Consider the following 20,837-nt stretch of genomic DNA (forward strand, 5'->3'; position numbering starts at 1 on the left):
GTACCTCTGAGGTCAGCCTATTTTATAAGTATAAGGTTGTGCCATCATCTAAAGCATCTGTGTAAATTAACTATAAATCATATATACTTCTTTAAGCCTGAAATATGTAAAATATATGTATCACTTAAAAAAACTTCATTGGTACTTCTATTTATAGTTAATTGTTATGAATCTTTCTTATAAATATATCAATGTTTGTGTGTTGTCTCCTTGTATATAAAACATATAAATGATTGTGTTTTATCTCATATCAATGTTTGTGTATTATCTCCCTTTCTTATAAACATATCAATCTTTGTGTGTTATCTTCCTGTATAAACATATCAATGTTTGTGTGTTATCTCCCTGTATCTTATTAACATATCAATGTTTGTGGGTTATCTCCCTGTTTCTTATAAACATGATCAATGTTTGTGTGTTATCTCCCTGTTTCTTATAAACATATCAATGTGTGTAGGTTATCTTCCTGTATAAATATATAAATGTTTAAGTGATATCTCCCTGTTTCTTATAAACATATCAATGTTTGTGGGTTATCTCCCTGTATAAACATATAAATGTTTGAGTGTTATCTCCCTGTATCTTATAAACATATCAATGTCTCCCTGTATAAATATATAAATGTTTGAGTGTTATCTCCCTGTTTCTTATAAATATATCAATGTTTGTGGGTTATCTCCCTGTATAAACATATCAATGTTTGTGGGTTATCTCCCTGTATAAACATATCAATGTTTGAGGGTGACCTCCCTGTATAAACATATCAATGTTTGTGGGTTATCTCCCTGTATAAACATATCAATGTGTGTGTGTTATCTCCCTGTATAAATATATCAATGTGGGTGTATTATCTCCCTGTTTCAATAAAATAAACTTACAATTATATTAAAGTTATATGGTTTGCTACTGACCCCCTACAGATCCATAGACTAGAGGGTTATTAAAATCCATAGGGGTTGGGGCCAAAGGGGGTCAGTAGTGAATCGTATATAGGATATAGCAAATTTATTGCACATGGGACTTTTCCTGTTGTATTTTGTAGAAAAATAAACAATGAAATACAACAACATCAATAGATGATGTCACCATTAACAATAGACAGATGTCATGAACCCATATGAAATTTACTAACCCCATACGGATCCATTTGGGGTCACCATGTGACGGCTTTAAACCAATCACAACATCATAGTTCACCCGCGGAGCGATAAAAAGGTATAATGCGCAATTATTTCATTAACATGAATAAATCCTAAATGTTATGGCCAGCTTCATAAAAATCACATCTCCAAATATTGACCTGTACACATCTACTATATATTGACCTGTACACATCTCCTATACCTTGACTTTTACACATCTCCAAATATTGACCTGTACACATCTCCTATATATTGACCGGTACACATCTCCTATATATTGACCTGTACACATCTCCTATATATTGACCTGTAGACATCTCCTATATATTGACCTGTACACATCTCCTACATATTGACCTGTACACGTCTCCTATATATTGACCTGTACACATCTCCTATATATTGACCTGTACAGGTCTCCTATATATTGACCTGTACACGTCTCCTATATATTGACCTGTACACATCTCCTATAAATTGACCTTTACACATCTCCATTGTTGACTTGTTGGGTTGCTGTCTCATTGACATTTATCTCACTTTATTTTTCTTTAGCACAAGTTCCATGCTTAAGTTCAACCAATCTATTTTTGAAGGCAAATAACACTGTAATGATGTCATGTGTCTTGTTTAATATAAAAACATTGGAGTTATGGTATTTTGAATGTAAAAACTATATGTTGATTATCTCCCCTTATAGAGTTTGAATATTTTACATTGGAAACAAATTTCAATAGTAAATGATCCTATATAGTTCACTATACTGTACACTTACCTATAATAACAACTTGGCTGGACAAGGATCACATGGACTATAATAACAACTTGACTGGACAAGGATTACATTGACTGGACATGGATCTAATAAATATAAATAACAGAAGTTCAAAACTAAAAACATGGCTAAATAAGAAAAAGACAAACAACAGTACACAAAACACAAAATTAACAAGAATGTGTCCATAGTACACAGATGCCCCACTCACACTATCTTTTTCTGTGTTTAGTGGACCTAAAAATTGGGATAAAAACTATAATTTGTCATTTAAATTAGAAAGATCATATCAGATGGAACATGTATACTACGTTTCAAGTTGATTGGACTTCAACTTCATCAAAAACTACCTTGGGCCTAAAATAAAATTTCATTTGTTTGGCATTGCCGCCCAACCCACTGAAAATCTTGCCGCCCGAATAACTTTATTGGTGTTTCAAAATTTTTATTTTTTTAAAAATCGGAAAATTCCCGGAACTTTGTTCATATCCGCGGAGATTGTTTCCAGGCTTTACTTATTATTTGGGTTTATAATTTTCCTTTGAAGTAGTATCGTAGTATGCATATTAAAATAGAATCAAAGATATCAATTAAAATCAATAATGCTTTTTGAATTTTGTGTATGGATGGGACCAAATCATTTGAAAAACCACTTTTTTTATTCATGTTCACCCCTTTCACTTTCGCACCCTACAGGAGGGGGAGGACAGGGGGGTACCTTTCTCCCTTCTCCCACCCCATTTCTCCTTTCTCCTACCCCCGTTCTCCTTTCTCCCATTAGAATAAAACATCTCCTTTTGATATTTTTTCTTGAAATATTAGATCATTTTTTAAAAGGAGAGATATTTTATTTTTTCTCCTTTCTTCAACTTTTTCTCCTTTCTCCCAGCCTTCCTCTCCTTTCTCCTACCCCTTTCTCTCACCCTCTTTCTCCTTTCTCCTCTCCCTGTCTCCCTTACCCCTGTCCTCCCCGTCCTACAGTACACGTTTGCACCCTACACCGGAATAAAACTTAGGAAACTCAAGCTGGTAGCCCAGACCAAATTATTCCTAAATGATGTTTGTATTTTGAACTAAATTTTATCAAAATTTTAGTAGCCCAGCTCACAATCTAGAGGTCTGTTTTCTTCCATTGTTCTTGTATTTTGATAAATTCATTAAAAAAAAAAAAAAAAAAAAAAAAAAAGTCACTTAGATTGGTATTATTTTTATTTTTAGTGTCGACTGGACCAATTTTGTACTTTTTTTTTTTTTTTTTTTTCGTCCCCTCGACCCTATTTTTTTACAAATTTTCTCGTTAAACAGATAATAAAAAAAGTCTGGCCTTACTCCCAACACTTTAGTAATTAAATCGAAATCATTGTCTGTAATTTTCAAAGAAATCGAAATAGTTGAAACACGGAAAACGAAGAGGACCCTAAAATGAACTGGTTAGGAAACAGAAATATGCTCTTGCTCAACGTGGAAGTGGGGTAACAGGCGACCATAAGTACAAAGAAAAATTATATGAGATATTAACCACTGAAAAAGTCATCCATTGGGTATTTTTTCAACAGATCATCTTTATTAACTTACCTTGATTCAAATGGATTTCAAATTGAACTGGCCAATTGTTGAATTCAGAAAATCAATTACAATAGTTTATATACTTAATTTATAAGATATTTAAAGCAATTGAACCAGTGAATTTTAAAATTATTTGGATCATTTTCATATCTTTTGAAACAGTTCCATAATGATGACATAGTATATTTTGGGGGGTAGGGGGAGGGGGGCATTTCATGAATGGTCTATCATCAACATTATTTTCAACCAGTTGCTTCACAGGGCGCAGCATTATACGACCGCAGATGTAGAACCCTGAACAGATTGGAAAAGTATGGACACAACTTTTAAGTTTGATACAGCTATAAATGTGGATTGTGATTAAATAGTTGACACAACATAGCTTTATGTCACATTATGAATTTGGTTTAAGAAATGAAAATTAGAATTTAAAATTTTTAAATTGGATATTAAACAATTATGGTTCAATATCCAAAATGTAGATACATGATTATATTCAAGATATTATAGAATTCTAAAAATTAATTTTACCAAAGAACCCCATATATTCAATTTTTGATGAAATAAAACAAAGTTTAATTTTGGACCCTGATTTGGACCAACTTGAAAACTGGGCCAATAATTAAAAATCTAAGTACATTTTTAGATTCAGCATATCAAAGAACCACAAGGATTCAATTTTTGTCAAATCAAACAAAGTTTAAGTTTGGACCCTTTGGACCTTAATGTAAACCAATTTGATAACGGGACCAAAAATGAAGAATCTACATACACAGTTAGATTCAGCATATCAAAGAACCCCAAATATTCAATTTTTGATGAAATCAAACAAAGTTTAATTTTGGACCCTTTGGGCCCCAAATTCCTAAACTGTTGGGACCAAAACTCCCAAAATCAATACCAACATTCCTTTTATAGTCATAAACCTTGTGTTTAAATTTCATAGATTTCTATTCACTTATACTAAAGTTATAATGTGAAAACCAAGAAAAATGCTTATTTGGGCCCCTTTTTGGCCCCAAATTCCTAAACTGTTGGGATCTCAACTCCCCAAATCAATAACAACCATCCTTTTGTGGTCATAAACCTTGTGTTTAAATTTCATAGATTTCTATTTACTTAAACTAAAGTTATTGTGCAAAAACCAAGAATAATGCTTATTTGGGCCCTTTTTTGGCCCCTAATTCCTAAACTGTTAAAACCAAAACTCCCAAAATCAATCCCAACCTTCCTTTTGTGGTCATAAACCTTGTGTCAATATTTCATGGATTTCTATTTACTTAAACTTAAGTTATTGTGCGAAAACCAAGAAAATGCTTATTTGGGCCCTTTTTGGCTATGTTGGGATCAAAACTCCCAAAATCAATCCCAACCTTGCTTTTGTGGTCATAAACCTAGTGTTAAAATTTCATAGATTTCTATTCACTTTTATTAAAGTTAGATTGCGAAAACAAAAAGTATTCGGACGACGACGACGACGACCATAATGATGACATAGTATATTTTGGGGGGTAGGAGGAGGGGGGCATTTCATGAATGGTCTATCATCAACATTATTTTCAAAAATGCTCAAACTTTTGTCTTTTGATGAAATAGAGTAAAATATAAAATAATTTCTTTTACAAAACAAGCTTTCATCAAATTACATAACCAGCTCTGCTGGGCGATCTACTTTAACGAGATCAAATACTCCCATAATATTGTAATCAATTGAAACTGGCTGCTAAAATTGTTTAACTCATGTTGACATACTTAAATCATTGTTAATAAAATGTGATTGTTGTCAGCATTCTTATCCGGTTTTTACTATGTTTTGAAGACAAACTATGAAAAATTATAGTTTTTCCGAAAATACCGACTTTTATTTTATTTTCATGAATTGGGAATTTATATTCACAAACATTTTGGGGGACGCTGGCCTATTTAAGGGCTGCTAAGCGGCCCTAAACTGTATAGTGGAATCATCCCTGTAAGAACAAAGTTTTCATTGGTTGAATACAATGTTGACCACAAGTGACTTCTTTGTAATGATTGCAATGTTTTGTTTAGTTTGGACTCCCTAAAGCAATTAATTACTCATGGAAAGATTGGAAGAGTAGCTTGAATAATTTCAAATCATGTTTAGATATGGTGCGGACAAAAAAGAACAGAAATAAGTGCTGGTGTAATACTCCTTAGAATTATCTCCCCTTTAAGAATGTTAACATTTACGATTGAAATTTAGTTCTGAATTTCATTTGATAAAATAAATAACCAAATGTTCCAAAACAATTTGACTATAATATTCACTTACCTTTACTAAATTATAAATCGACTGGACTTGAATCAAACATAAATGGACAGTAGATCTTTAAACTGAAAATATAAAATAGCTCAATTACAGTTTCAAATAAATATCGGTTGAACCCTTTCTGAACATATATATATATACTTTTTTAGCTTGTGACAAGTAACTTGACTGTGAAAGTACTTTAATTCGTGGGTATCAATTTTCGTGGTTTGAGCAATATTTACATGTTCCTGGGATTTTAAATTCGTGGATTTTAGTTTTCTAAAAAAAAATAGAAAAACTAAAGCCTTTAGAAACGAAGGTTACAAATAGTCTGAATTGAAGGAAATTGCAAAATAAACATTGATCCTGTAAATCGTAGTGACAACACTAATTCACTAAAGATAAAGTGATCAACAGATTAAGGACCATCAAAGGTGTTAATTAGGCCATAAACATGTCACATAAAGAAATCAGTATCGTAAACAAATGCTGTAAGGGTATCTATAATTGTCAAAAAATTCTTATCAAAATCAAGCCCAGCATGAAATTATTATTTCCCATATGTACGAGAACTATGAGGATATAAAATGAACACTTTATCATAATTTCCATATCAATACCGGAAATCTGACTTTCATAAGAAAACATTTATTTTTTTTAAATTAAAAGTTGTATAGTTTAGGTTATCAAAGATTAAATATTCATGCATGCAGTTGTAGTTCTGTGGCTGCTATTTAAGTATTCTCAGATTCGAGGTTATTCAATATATTCTCTAGATCATATCAGTAGTCAAACCTTCATGGGGATCTTTCCAAGTCTTGATTAGGACAATGGTTGTTTTATTTCGTTGGACACTTAAATTCGTGGATTAAGTCATCCACGAAAACCACGAAAATTGGTACCCCACGAATAAAAGTACTTTCACAGTAACTTGACGTGTAGATTGCGTAGTTAACTTTTTTTCCTACTTATAAAAAAAAAAAATGTAAACAAGAAATAATTGTAACAGGATGCTGCTACGAAGTCACCCAAACAAAGCACTCAAAATAAGTCATTCCCACGGTCGCCTGACATTGAGCATGTTGAGCAACGTCAAATACAAATTGGTCTGGTTTGGTAAAGTGATATATGCACAAGTGAAGTCTAGGTATTACACCTGTATGTCATTCAAATCTTCTTAATATCATGTACAGCAATATTCATGATTCAGGGGTGGGGATCTTGACAGTTTACAAGTTCTTAAACAGACAGGATATAGGGATAAGAGTGACCCTAGGGGACTAGCCTTTTATTTCATCTGATTTGTTTTATTATCCAATACAAGAATATATATGGTTAAGGGTAGGGGATCACAACCGTTTACAAGTTTTCAAAAAGAAGGGGGTGAGGTCACCCCTGTGAACTTCTTCTATATTTCATTTGATTTATTTTATTGTCCCATACAAAAATATATATGGTTTATGGGGATCTCAACAGTTTACGAGTTCTCAAACAACAACGGGGTGTGAGTGACACCTGGGGACTCGCCTTCTATTTCATATGATTTGTTTTATTGTCCAGTACAAGAATATATATGGTTAAGGGTAGGGGATCTTGACCATTTCCAAGTTCTCAAACACATGGGGTGGGGCTGACCCAAAGGGACTCCCACTTTATTTCATTTGATTTGTTTTGTTGCCCCATACAAAAATCATACAAAAATATATATGGTTTATGTGTGGGGATCTCAACAGTTTACAAGTTCTCAAACAACAAGGGGGTGTGAGTGACACCTGGGGACTCGCCTTCTATTTCATATGATTTGTTTTATTGTCCAGTACAAGAATATATATGGTTAAGGGTAGGGGATCTTGACCATTTCCAAGTTCTCAAACAAGTGGGGTGGGGCTGACCCAAAGGGACTCCCACTTTATTTCATTTGATTTGTTTTGTTGCCCCATACAAAGATATATATGGTTTAGGGGTGGGGATCTCGACCGTTTACGAGTTCTCAAACATGAGGGGTAGAGTTGACCTGACTCCCACTTTATTTCATTTGATTTGTTTCGTTGCCACATACAAAAATATATATGGTTTAGGGGTAGGGATCTTGACTGTTTACAAGTTTTCAAAAAGAAAGGGTTGGGGTGACTGACCCCTCTGGAGTTCCTCTATATTTCATTTGATTTATTTCATTGTCCCATACAAAAATATATATGGTTTATGGGTGGGGATCTCAACTGTTAACAAGTTCTCAAACAAAAAGGGGTTCTGTCAAAGTGACCCTCGGGGACTCGCCTTTTTTTTCATTTGATTTGTTATATTTTACCGTATAAGAATATATATGGTTTAGAGGTGGGGATCTTGACTGTTTTTAAGTTCTCAAACATGAGGGGTTGGGTGGGGTGACCCCATGGACTCAACCTAAATTAAATTTGATTTGTTTTATGGTCGTGCGATCATTACTAAAAACCATGTGTGTCTGTCTGTCACTTACTGTTTTCAAGTTATAGTCATTTGAAAATTAAAAAAAAAAATCCCATAGGATTCTATAGTAAATTCATCCCTTCTGTTGGCCCCTCAAAATTAACCTAAATAGACCACAAGAAGAAAAATAATTTAAGAACTGAGCAAAAAAAACTTTGTTTAGGAGTCTTAATAGCAAAAAGTATAATTACAAATTTTGTTATAGTCCGATTTTCTAATTTTCTAATGCCAAATATGGAAAAGGTCGAGTTTGTTGTGGGCAGACATGAGATGATATACCATGGTACTTTCGATACTCTCTGACTTCTACGTATTCATTTAACATTTGTAAAAATCGTAGTCAGCGTTGTAAAATGTCCATTCATTCATATTAATTTTCTCTTCAACCGGAGAAAGGTAGGAAACCTTAACAAGAGTGCACACGCTGATATGTCTCGCCTTCTTTACTAATCATTGATATTATGTTGATAGTCCTAAATATAAAGCTTTATTACAACTGTCACCTAAGGTCAGATGACACCTGCCAGTTGGACATGTACACCTTACAGTGCTTCCATACCACGGGGGGGTCTCAACATGGGATTTTGGGTACAGGTGTGCAGCTGGAATTTTAAAAACACCCCCATTCATATATTGAATAATTGTGAAATCCCTACCTATACATATATTTCACATCGAAATCATAACCCATTCATATATTTATCAGCTCAAATAGTACCTATATGCATATACAATCTTATTATACATCAAAATTGCACCCCATTGATATATTTGACGGATCAAAAAAGGGACCCATTCCAGCGGCACATATGTATATACCTTATATAGGAAGAGACCCCCCCGTGTTCCATACACTGAATATACTAGACCTATTGCTTATAGTATCTGAGATATGGACTTGACCACCAAAACTTAACCTTGTTCACTGATCCATGAAATGAGTTTGAGGTCAAGTGAAAACTGCCTGACGGGCATATGGACCTTGCAAGGTACACACATACCAAATATAATAAACAGCTGCGCCATGATGATACGCCCGACGTCTTGTGTGGAAGTTTTATCCAATAATCATAAATAGTTTTTGAGACACGGCGGGACATGTGAAACCCCCCAACCCTGTTTTTTTTTTACAAAAAACTAAATATCACTAAAATAAAGTTTTAAATCATCACCAAAAAGTATACAGATCTTTAGATTAATATAACAAAGAAGTGTGTAAAGTTTTAAGCAATAATCATAAATTGTTTTTGAGGTACGGCACAACATGTAAATAAAACCTCCCCCTTTTTTACAAAATACTCAATAACTCAAAAATGAAATTTTGAATCATCACCAAAAAGTATACAGATCTTTAGATTAATATAACAAAGACATGTGTAAAGTTTTAAGCAATAATCACAAATCGTTTTTGAGCTGCGACATGTAAAAAAACCCTCCCCCTTTTTTACAAAATACTCAATAACTAAAAAATAAAATTTTGAATCATCACCAAAAAGTATACAGATATTAAGATTAATATAACTAAGAAGCGTTTAAAGTTTTAAGCCATAATCAAGAATTGTTTTTGAGATACAGTGCGACATGTGAAAAAAACACACCCCTGTTTTAGTTACAAAGTGCCGTAACTCAAAAAGTTTTAATCTTATTTTCACCAAAAAGTATACAGATCATTTGACCATCATAAGAAACAACTATCTTAAGTTTCATGAAATTTGGATAAGTCGTTCTCAAGTTACGGTGCGACATGTTTATGCCGGACAGACAGACGGACACTGGACATTTGTATACCATAATACGTCCCGTCAAAATTTTGACGGGCATATAAAAAGAGAGAATTTAACATTACAAAAAATCTTAACTTTTTTTTCAAGTAGTCACTGAACCATGAAAATGAGGTCAAGGACATTGGACATGTGACTGACGGAAACTTTCTAACATGAGGCATCCATATACAAAGTATGAAGCATCCAGGTCTTCCACCTTCTAAAATATAAATTAAAGCTTTAAAGAAGTAAGATAACGCCGCCGCCGTATCATTATCCCTGTCGAGCTTTCTGCAACAAAAGTTGCAGGCTCGACAAAAACTAGGAATATAGTACTCACTTTTGGAGGCACACATATACATGTATGGATATGGGGCCGTATGCATAAAACATCTTAACTTAAGTATTCCTTAAACTTAGATTTCACTAAGAATTTCCTTAGTTAAGTCAAATTTTTAAATGGTATGCATAAACTTACTTAAGTTTTCACTTAACTAAGGAATACTTAAATCGGAACCTATCTCTAATTACCGTATGATATATATTAGCTCATCACATGTACTCACCCGTGTAAAAGTTTGTTATGATTATTTAAATTTATTGATCAATGCATGCTTTTATTTTAAAGAGCTGGGGTTTATTTGATAAAGGTATGTAAAACAATGAAATAAAACGTAACATAATGATGAACAATTGGCGTAAATAAGACAACGCTTTTTATGCTTGATGTTTTGACAGATGAGCATTGAAAAAAAATATTTCGGTAATCCAAAACTTTCCTCTACTTAGGTCGCATTTCTTTCTAACCAAAACATTTTCTAAACGCTACATAAGTAGAAACAAATACATCGTTTAACATGTTTAATAAGTCTTTAATGTCCCTGTTTGAACTTTCAATAAAGCAAGCACATGTTGTTGGTAACAGACTTGTTTACAAAGGTAGAAACAAATACTTTGTTTTATCAAGTTAAAGATAGAAACAAAAACAGCGTTTTTACTAACGACAAGCTGCAGAAGCATTTTTAGCGTTTGTATAGTTTGTCAAAAGTTATGGAAACTTTGCAAACGTATGTTTGAATGAAACGATCAAAACATGTGCGCGCTTTATTTTGATGTGAAATTAACATTGTGATTGCTTCCCTTTCACAACAAAAAAGGGGGAGGGTAGATTTTTTTTCCAGCAATCCATATACAAACTAGGATAATTTTCAAAAGTCCTACATTCTTTACTAAAACAAATTATTACATGAAATATATTCTCCCTGTAAGTGAATTTTTTTTTAAGGGTATGCCCTACGTCTTTAGAATAAAACTGAATTGAAAATTCAAATGATGCACGGACCACCTAAACCCCCCCCCCATAAAAAAGAACCCCACACACATATATATAATATGTGGTTTTGCATGCTCTCTCTTTATTCCTTAATACTGTTTTAACTAACGGTTACAATTGATACCCTGCGGTGTATTTTAACTATTTTAAAAAAAATGTGCAGAGTAAACAAAAGAAAAATAGTACCATGAATTAAATGTGTGTAAAAACTGAGTACTTTTTGGTATACATAACAATGAGATTGGGAAATAGTATATACATGTATAACTACCCACTGTTATCTCTTGATTATACGTGATTTAAAGAAAATAAAGATGATCTTTAATACTTCATTATTGTTTAGCAATAAATAAATGAATAATTAGTATTTAATTTGCTCTTCATCTTTTATATAAGCTTTGGATTTCAAATATTTTGGCCACGAGCATCACTGAAGAGACATGTTTTGTCGAAATGCGCATCTGGTGCAGAAAAATTGGTACCATTAATGTTATTATTACTGATATATATATATATTAATCAAATTGTAGGTTACACATTAATGTTCTACAAAAAACGCAAACTTTCGACTGATTTTTAACTATTTTTGAAAATTTAAGGTATAGGTACCTTAGACTTAAGTGTTATCTTATGCGTTTCCTTAGTGTAAGGAGTTTTATCCATACCACTTAAGTTTTGTGGGCGTGACTTAAAACAACTAAGATATTACTTCATGTACTTAGGAAATACTTAGTTTAAGATTTTTTATGCATTCCACTCAGATAAAAAAGGGCGGAGTTTCCTTAACTTCAGTGTTTTCTAAGGAAAATCTTAACTTAAGTACATGTAGCTTTATGCATATGGGCCCTGACGCATGTCTGGAGAATACCGATAAAAGCATAACGTAGAAACTGCTGTCATGTGTGTGAATTGATTTTACTTTCCGCATAGCGCAGAATCCACGTAATAGTATTTGTGATTGCCATTTTCAAAACGAACTTGAATTATTTGATTAATCGATGCAAATTCAGTACATTTTAATTCAAGCTGTATGCTATCAAAATAGAACAGATCAAAATTTCAAAAGCATCTTTCTATTATTAGTTTTTCTAACACCAGTACTACATTATCTAGAAGTAGGACACACTTCCTAAAGTAAGATAGTCTCTCTCACTTCCGGTTAGAAGCCAATGCCTTAAGAAAGTTTATTGCTATAGCAAGCTATAGCAAACTTTCAAAAAATGAAGTAAATGTAGTAAGATATGATGGGTGTTTTATAAATTGAATTTTAAATAAAAATGGACCTTTCTATGAATAATGGAGGACCTTTAAGTATCTTTGGTCAAAGGTCCTGGACCTTCCATTGCTTAAAGTAAAGGAGTATGTTCGATAAGGTCATATTGGTATATTACCACTAAGGAAAAAATCCACGTATCATGCAAACCTTACCTTAATATACAACTTGAACATTTTTTAAATGAATGAAAGAAATGCTACCTTTCTTAGTGTAACAGACAAAATTTAAAAGATAATGAATAGTTTTATTAATTCTGAAATCTTTGTAGCTATTCTTTTGCAGGCAGTAACACGAGGTATGTCACTGACACTGGTTTCAAGTGTAGCCAGTGCCATTGGTGTGTGTGTGGGGGGAGGGGGCATGGGGTCCCCCCTCCCCCCTTTTTTGTGGGAAAAACTTGGTTATTTAGGGAATCACTGGAGCATGAATGGAAGCGGGACCCCTCTTAGGCAGTCAGTGGATCCGCCACTGCTTGTAAACTATGACTATTTAGTATTACATGTGTGTATATTTTACTGTTGTTTGGAACTAGGACCACCACTGCACCAACTGGGACCAGCATTTCATATTTTAACATACTTCTTTGTGTATTCACAAAATATTGGATATATCTTCGAGTATGTTTGACAAAACCGTCTATTCTTACCATTTTCTATCCAATCGTTACAGGAAACATACTTTGACAGGCGGCGGGAAACACTGTACTATGCATAATATACAACTCGTTACAGGACTTGTTTCCGGAAATTTTTCTGATAGTATGTTTTTTTAAGTAAGAAAAAAATAGAGGAGGAAGATAAAGACTAGGTAACAGGTAACAGGTAACAGGTAAGACAGGTTGCAGTCGTACTGGTTGATCCAGGGGTACGTAGAGGGCGTACGCTACACGATCGTCAAAACAGTTTCTCATAATGACATTGTTCTCACGATTTATATGATTATAAAATTTTGAAAAAAAATCCGCTCTAAATATGTAATGTTCCGTCAGTTACTTTGTTCCGGCGGAACTTTTCAACTAGTTATTTCGTTCCGATGGAAAAAAGTCGAAAAGTTCCGGAAAAAAGTAGCTAGTTGAAAAGTCCCGGAACAATGTAGCTAGTTGAATAGTAAACCCGAACCCTAACCCTAACCCTAACAAAGAGGAACTTTGTGACTAGTTAAGGTAGCACACTACAAAGATGTTTTCACTCCCAATCAGACAACTTTAAACTGATGTACATGTATTTCATTTCATCCTTCTTTAAATTTTATAAATGAGGTACCAAAAGAAAGAAGAAAGATTAATCTTTCAAATTGTGACAATTTCATTATAACATATAATTATTACATAATTAATTGTTATGTAATCAGTTGCTATATTGTGATGTCCACACTTGAATGAAATTATAGCTTCTTTGTTATTCATAGCATCACAAAACATTTTATAGACTTCTTGTACAACACAGCTTGACCTCCAAAACTGTGTCTCAGATTTCCAAAAACATCAATAGAACAAATTTTATACCAAATTAAATTTAGTGATCTCTTGTAAATTGATGTTGCAAACTTCATTGAAGATTTGTGAGAGAATGAAATACATTTAGGAAAAAATCTGAGACACAGTTTTTGAGGTCAAACTGTGTTGTACAAGATTCGATAAAATATTTTGGGATACTATGTAATGAAATTATCATAATTTGAAAGATATATCCTTCTTCTTTCTTTTGGTACCTCATTTATTAAACTTTAAAAAAGGATGAGAGGAATTACATCAGTTTAAAGGTGTCTGATTGGGGATGAAAAATCTTTGTATTGTGCTACCTTAATAAGTTCCGTTTGACTTTTGTGGCTAGTATCTTTGTTCCCCTTTGAAAAGGTTCAAAGATAATATGTTGCGCATTTACTTTACATCAATTCTTCAAATGGAACTTTCAGTGGCGGATCCAGAAATTTTCATAAGTGGGGGCCCACTGACTGACCTAAGAGGGGGCCCGCTCCAGTCACGCTTCAGTGATTCCCTATATAAGCAACCAAATGATTTCCAAAAAAAGAGGGGCCAGCCCCCCCCCCCCCCCCCCCCTAAATCCGCCTTTGACTTTGTGACTGGTTGACAATGGTTGATAAGTTCCGTTGGAACTTTTGGGCTAGTTTGTTAGTTCCGGTTTTGACTTATTTGCCAAAGAGGAACTTTGTGGCTAGTTGATAAGTTCCTTTTGACTTTTGTAATCAGTGTCTTGGTTCCCCTTTGAAATGTTCAATTTATAATATGTTGCACTTTTAGTTACTTTGCATCAATTCTCCAAATGGAACTTTATGTCTGGTTGAAAAGTTCCGTCGGAACTTATGTGCTAGTTTGTTAGTTCCGGTTTTGACTAATTTGGCAAAAAGGAACTTTCTTACTAGTTGATATGTTCCGTTGGAAATTTTCAACTAGTCACTTTGTTCCGGTGGAACTTTTAAACCAGAGGAAAACAAAATAACTGTTAATAAGTTCCTCCGGAACTTTTCGACTAGTTAGTTCTTTCCGCCCTGAACTTTCCAACGTCGAAACAAAAAAGCATTTACAAATACACCTTATAAAAGGAGCCTCCTCATGGGGTTTTTGATAATGTGATACATATTGCGGCAAAAACTGTTTTCTGTTCTTCTGTGTGGTAGGTCTCTCCATTTTAGATGTTCTATCATGTCACTAACGCTTGAGGTCTTTCTGTTTCGGTTAGTGACATATCTAGCAGCCCTTCTCTGTACTTTTTCTATTTTGTTAATATCCTCAGTAAAGTAAGGGTCCCAGACTGAACAGGCATATTCTAGTGATGGTCTGACTAAAGATTTATATGCCTGTTCCTTTACTGAGGTGAAACTGATGTTAAGATTCCTTCCCAGAAAACCTTGTACTGTTGGCTTTATTATGCCCCACCTACGATAGTAGAGGGGCATTATGTTTTCTGGTCTTTGCCTCCGTTCGTCCGTCCGTTCGTTCGTCCGTTCGTTCGTCCCGCTCCAGGTTAAAGTTTTTGGTCGAGGTAGTTTTTGATGAAGCTGAAGTCCAATCAATTTGAAACTTAGTACACTTGTTGCTTATGATATAATCTTTATAATTTTAAAGCCAAATTAGACATTTGACCCCAATTTCATGGTCCACTGAACATAGAAAATGAAAGTGCGAGTTTCAGGTTAAAGTTTTTGGTCAAGGTAGTTTTTGATGAAGCTGAAGTCCAATCAACTTGAAACTGAGTACACTTGTTGCTTATGATATGATCTTTCTAATTTTAATGCCAAATTAGATTTTTTACCCAATTTCACGGTCCATTGAACATATGGAAAATGATAGTGCGAGTGCGGCATCCGTGTACATGGGACACATTCTTGTTACAAAAAATCAATCAATCAAAAAAAAAGATGTACTGTCTATAAGTTCAATGACACTCTGGAAGGCGCCTGCTACTAAAAATAGTACTCTAGATAGATGCTGATTTTCTCTTAACTAAGCATTTTATGTCATGTCAATGTTGTTTACTTTTTTAAATATTTTTTTTAATGAACAATGTTTAACTATTATACCTCAGAAAAAGACGAATGATTTGTGCCGAAAGTTTTAATTGTTGTTTTAGTGTAGGTGTTGTCATCCAGAGGAAATAAATCAATAAAAGAGAGGCGAAAGATACCAGAGAGACATTCAAACTCATAAGCCGAAAACAAACTGACAACGCCATGGCTAAAAATGAAAAGACCAACAGACAAATAATAGTACATAAAAACAACATAGAAAACTTAACACTGAGCAACCCCATAAAAACTGAGGTTTATATCAGGTGCTCCGGAAGGGTAAACAGATCCTGCTCCACATTTGGCACCCGTCGTGTAGCTCAGGTAGCAATACACAGTTAGGAGTTTAGTTTCGCATTATGGCCCCTGTGGATTTTTCAAATAGGAAAGTTATTGTGTAATAAAATTAATTTTTAGACAGATTAGTGCTAATTTAGCCTTCAAAGATGGTTTTGTAAGAGCATCAAGATTATTTTTTACATGTTTTATGGGCTGTTTTCTGTTTGACCATCCGTATTTTCATAGCTAGACCGGCCATCGGTCCAGAAATTAAAGTACTGTTTACAAACACTCTATTTATACACGAAGTTTTTGGCGCAATTTTACAAAACAATGAGATGAAAGACATAATTATGATTTTCATTGGATTTGCTGAAAGATATATGTACACAGTTTCAGAAAAGGTACTTCTTCAACCGATTGAAATTCTACTTTTAGCCAAATTTTGGGGAAACTTGTGACATCTTTCCCCCCTTTTTGCAATATTTTATAACAAATAAATGCAGATTGTTGCCATGGATACACCAAAATGAAATTATATTTTACCATTTTATATACTACAATGTAGATATAAAATCTATGGAAGATTCTGATTACATACATATGCCCATATATGACAAAAACAGTAAGCTTGATATTGCAAGATATCAATGAAAAAGGGTTGGTAAAATTTATAAGGGCAAATTTTGGTATGTTTTCCTAACTGTTTATTGCTACCTCATGTTAGTACAAATCCGGTAATAAGTCTAATTCGGTAGGTTTCATTTGGGACTTTTTTGTCTAGGTCACTTTACTGGATCATTCAAATTGCGTGTGCAATGAATAAAGAAGTATGTATTCTTATTTAGTTGGACCTTTAAATAGATTAACCTTTCAGTGTTAGCAACCCATTGAAATAGCACCTATAGTTATTTCAAATCATTCATTGCGCGATACACAAAGACGATTGAAATACCTGTAAGACTTGTTTATAAGTTTATTTTAAACAAAAAAATATGTACATCTTACGAGGCTTTACAAGTTTTATTATGAAGTCCAGCTTTTCTATTTGATATACTATGATTTAAATAACTTAGTAAAATAATAACTTGAATAGTTGTCTTCTCATATTCCAGAATGAGGTGCTCAAAGGGTATACATACTTGTAACATATGATATCAGAATGAGGTGCTCAAAGGGTATACATACTTGTAACATATGGTATTTAGCACCATGCAGTAGCAGATGGAGGCTTTCATAGAGGGAGGAGGAAATAGAGGTGTAAATTATTTGAAGCAGGCGCTCAATATTAAAAAAAAAATTAAAACTTAAAACACATGTTTCAAAAGAAGATATATCCCTGATACGCCAATGTTCACAAAAATCTACAATTGTATTTTACTCATAAAGGTCATTTAATGTAAAACACAATTATAGAAAATAACTTTACCTAAAGTTCTGTCTGAATAATGAAAAAGAAGTAACCAAACTGCCGAACTCAAAGAAAATTTTAAATCGGAGAGTCCCTTATCAAAAGGCAAAATCAAAAGCTAAAAACATCAAACAAATGGAAATCAACTTCATATCATATTGATATTTCAAATAAATATTCAACAGAGCTTACTAAAATTACCTTTAAAAGTAGTCCTGTTGGTTAAAGAGAATTTCCATTTTCGTTTCCTTTATAAACATTGCCGATTGTCGACACTTCATTTCTACATACGGGTATCTAGTACGGTAATACAAGACCCATCAATGCAATATAACATATATATGTTTATTGAACCGATACCAAAGATCAACTTTTAAAAGGCTTTTGTACATAATGCAAACTAGTTTGTGATTTTTCATATGTTAGCATTTACTTATAATGCGAATCTTTATGAAATAATGCAAACAGTTGAGTCATGTTTTTCATATTTAAATTGCAAAGGTAGCTGTTGTTAGAATGAAGTAAGCTGCATGCATTACCCTTTATCTGTTTATTCACTTATTGCAAGGTAAAATGTTGGAGTCTTAAGTAAATATTGATGGCATGGTGATGAGCGGAACAAAGAAATTTAAAAAACAAATTTAAAACCTTATTGTTAATGAGGATCTGTATGGGGTCCTTTATTTGTTTTCTATTTATGCTCTATGTTTTATAGCAACCAATTATTCTCTCTTCTTTTTGTTTGCCCTACTTTACTTTATTCTTTTCTTTTTTGTTGCCATGTCTTCTGCACATTTTAGTCATATGCATTATTATATATAACAAGCGGTCGTATAAGACTTGTGCAGGATTGGTAAGATACAAAACAAGCGTTTATATTAGCCTTTTATTATATAGGTTAGATTCAAAGAAAACGCTCGTCTGCTTAGTTGCTACACCACTGATTACTCATGTATGTCATGACCACGAATAAAATTAAAACTTTTTATTCTGAATAAAATACAAGAAATATAAATGTGCAGGTGTTCGTCAATGAATCACATTTTGTTTGATTCTTATGTGGACTTTTACTTATATGAGTCTAAATGTACTTGGAGACAGGACAAGTTTTTTTTTTGTCCTCCTCCTTTTTTTTTCAAAAATCCATTTTCTTTTCATTTCAATTATTTTCATATTTTTTTCTCTTTGTAATATTTCAACAAATTTACTAAAACAACATTAAATGGAGAATTTACCATGAAAATTACGGATTTGTGGGGAAACGAGACGGAGGATAAGATAAATGTCCTGTCGGTGAGTTCAAAGCACTCCGGAAGTCGCCTTCTACTAAAAGATCACTCTAAGTGATGATTTTCTATAAACGAAATCTTTTCTATAAGAGTACTATGCCATTTTAATGTTGAGTACCTTTTTTTAAATTTTGATAACTAAACTATTCTTCTAAAAAAAATAGTGTGTGTCGAAAGTTTTATGTTTTTAGTGCAGGGTTTGGCATGCGGAAACATGAATCTATATTTATTGTCTTAATTACCTGACTGGATCATTCAAATGTCGTATAATCAATGATACCTGTGCATATTAAAAGAATAAGGAAGTTATGTCTACTTCGTTGTTAGATGGACATTCAAATATATTTATCTGCGTTTTAAACCCCAGTTCTATTGTTATACTTCGTTGTTAGATGGACATTCAAATATATTCATCTTCGTTTTAAACCACAGTTCTATTGTTATACCTCGACTGAGTTCCTATATGTCTGAAACAAGTGTAAACTGAATAGATCTATCGCTACAAATAACAATGGATTATGACCTCAAGGTGTGGATAGCGGGTTTCTGGAAACCCCTGTGTCTACATGCCGAAAACACTAGGCATTGTTACTCATAACAATAAAAATTGTTTATTTTTTGAATATCATGAACATTAGAACTTACTAATTGTGTTCAACACATAGTGTGTCAAGATATAGATTTTTTTTTTTAGGAATTCCAATAGCAAAAACAAGATTAAGCATCTATTTTGCATCGACAGGATGTTCTTTCTAACTTTAAAATTCAATATTTTTCTTTTTTGTAATTCATTTGAAAGTCGAAAGATTAATATATTGTCTATTTTAAGGCTCCCTTACCTGCTAAATCATATATTGCCTTGTAATGTCGTTTGGCTTCCTAAGTGTGTGTCCTTTCCATCGCCATTTTCTCTTTTTTTCTCTTCATCAACTGGATATTGGTTGATCTTTTTTACTCATAGATCTTTGTTTGAAATCATCTCAGACCATCTGATGTTAAGCATGAACCTGAGACTGTTGTTGATGAAGACTTGGAGTTTTGAAACATACTTTTTGTTGTTTTCCAAGTCTCAGCTCAATAATAAGAGTATGGTTTTCACATTGGAATTATAACGCGTATTTTGGTCTCGTGAGTGATGTTTCGTGCTTTCCAAATTAAATTGATCCCATCATATTAAATGCAGTTCTAGCTTTGCCAATTCTGATTTTTTTCATCTTTATCGATCTGAGCCGCCAAAATTATCCACTACGCTTCCAATGTATGTAAAAGAATCCACTTTTTCTTAAGATTTGGTGTTAACCATCAGACTTGCTATATAAGGACCTTGTATTTGACTTTAAAACATTGATTTCGTTGTGATTTATGGAAAGGCCTGTTTCTGATGCTCTCTTTTCATCCTGCTAGTTTGTCCTGCATTTGGTGGTGGTTTTGGGACAGCAACACAACGTCATCGGCAAAGTTTAGGTCATTCAGCTGGGTGAACATAGTCCATTGAATACCGTTTATTCTGTCGTCTGTGGCATGCTTCATGATCCAGTCAACTGACAGGAGGAATAGCATAGGTAAAAAAGACAGTCTTGTCATTGTTGAAGGCTGTACGGTGACCTATAGTTGTTAATGTCTGTGTCATTTTGGTCTCTTGTGGACAGTTGTCTCATTGGCAATCATACTACAACTTCTTTTTTTTTTATATTTACCCAGTTTTAATATCAAATGCCTCTATTTGTTCGCCTCCGTGAA

At 33.4% G+C, this 20,837-nt stretch overlaps 1 long non-coding RNA gene across 1 annotated transcript; it reads right to left on the reverse strand.

Annotated features, from left to right (window-relative positions):
- Nucleotides 1-1,932: 1,932 nt before the first annotated feature.
- On the reverse strand, nucleotides 1,933-18,102 carry LOC134700577 (uncharacterized). The gene is made up of 3 exons (XR_010103930.1): nucleotides 18,010-18,102; nucleotides 5,777-5,838; nucleotides 1,933-2,003 (listed from the first exon to the last, which is right to left on the reverse strand). It is a non-coding gene; the product is annotated as an uncharacterized LOC134700577 (long non-coding RNA).
- Between the last annotated feature and the right edge of the window lie 2,735 nt (nucleotides 18,103-20,837).

This window comes from Mytilus trossulus, unplaced genomic scaffold, assembly GCF_036588685.1.
Source record: "Mytilus trossulus isolate FHL-02 unplaced genomic scaffold, PNRI_Mtr1.1.1.hap1 h1tg000158l__unscaffolded, whole genome shotgun sequence".
Classification (NCBI taxonomy): Eukaryota; Metazoa; Mollusca; class Bivalvia; order Mytilida; family Mytilidae; genus Mytilus; species Mytilus trossulus.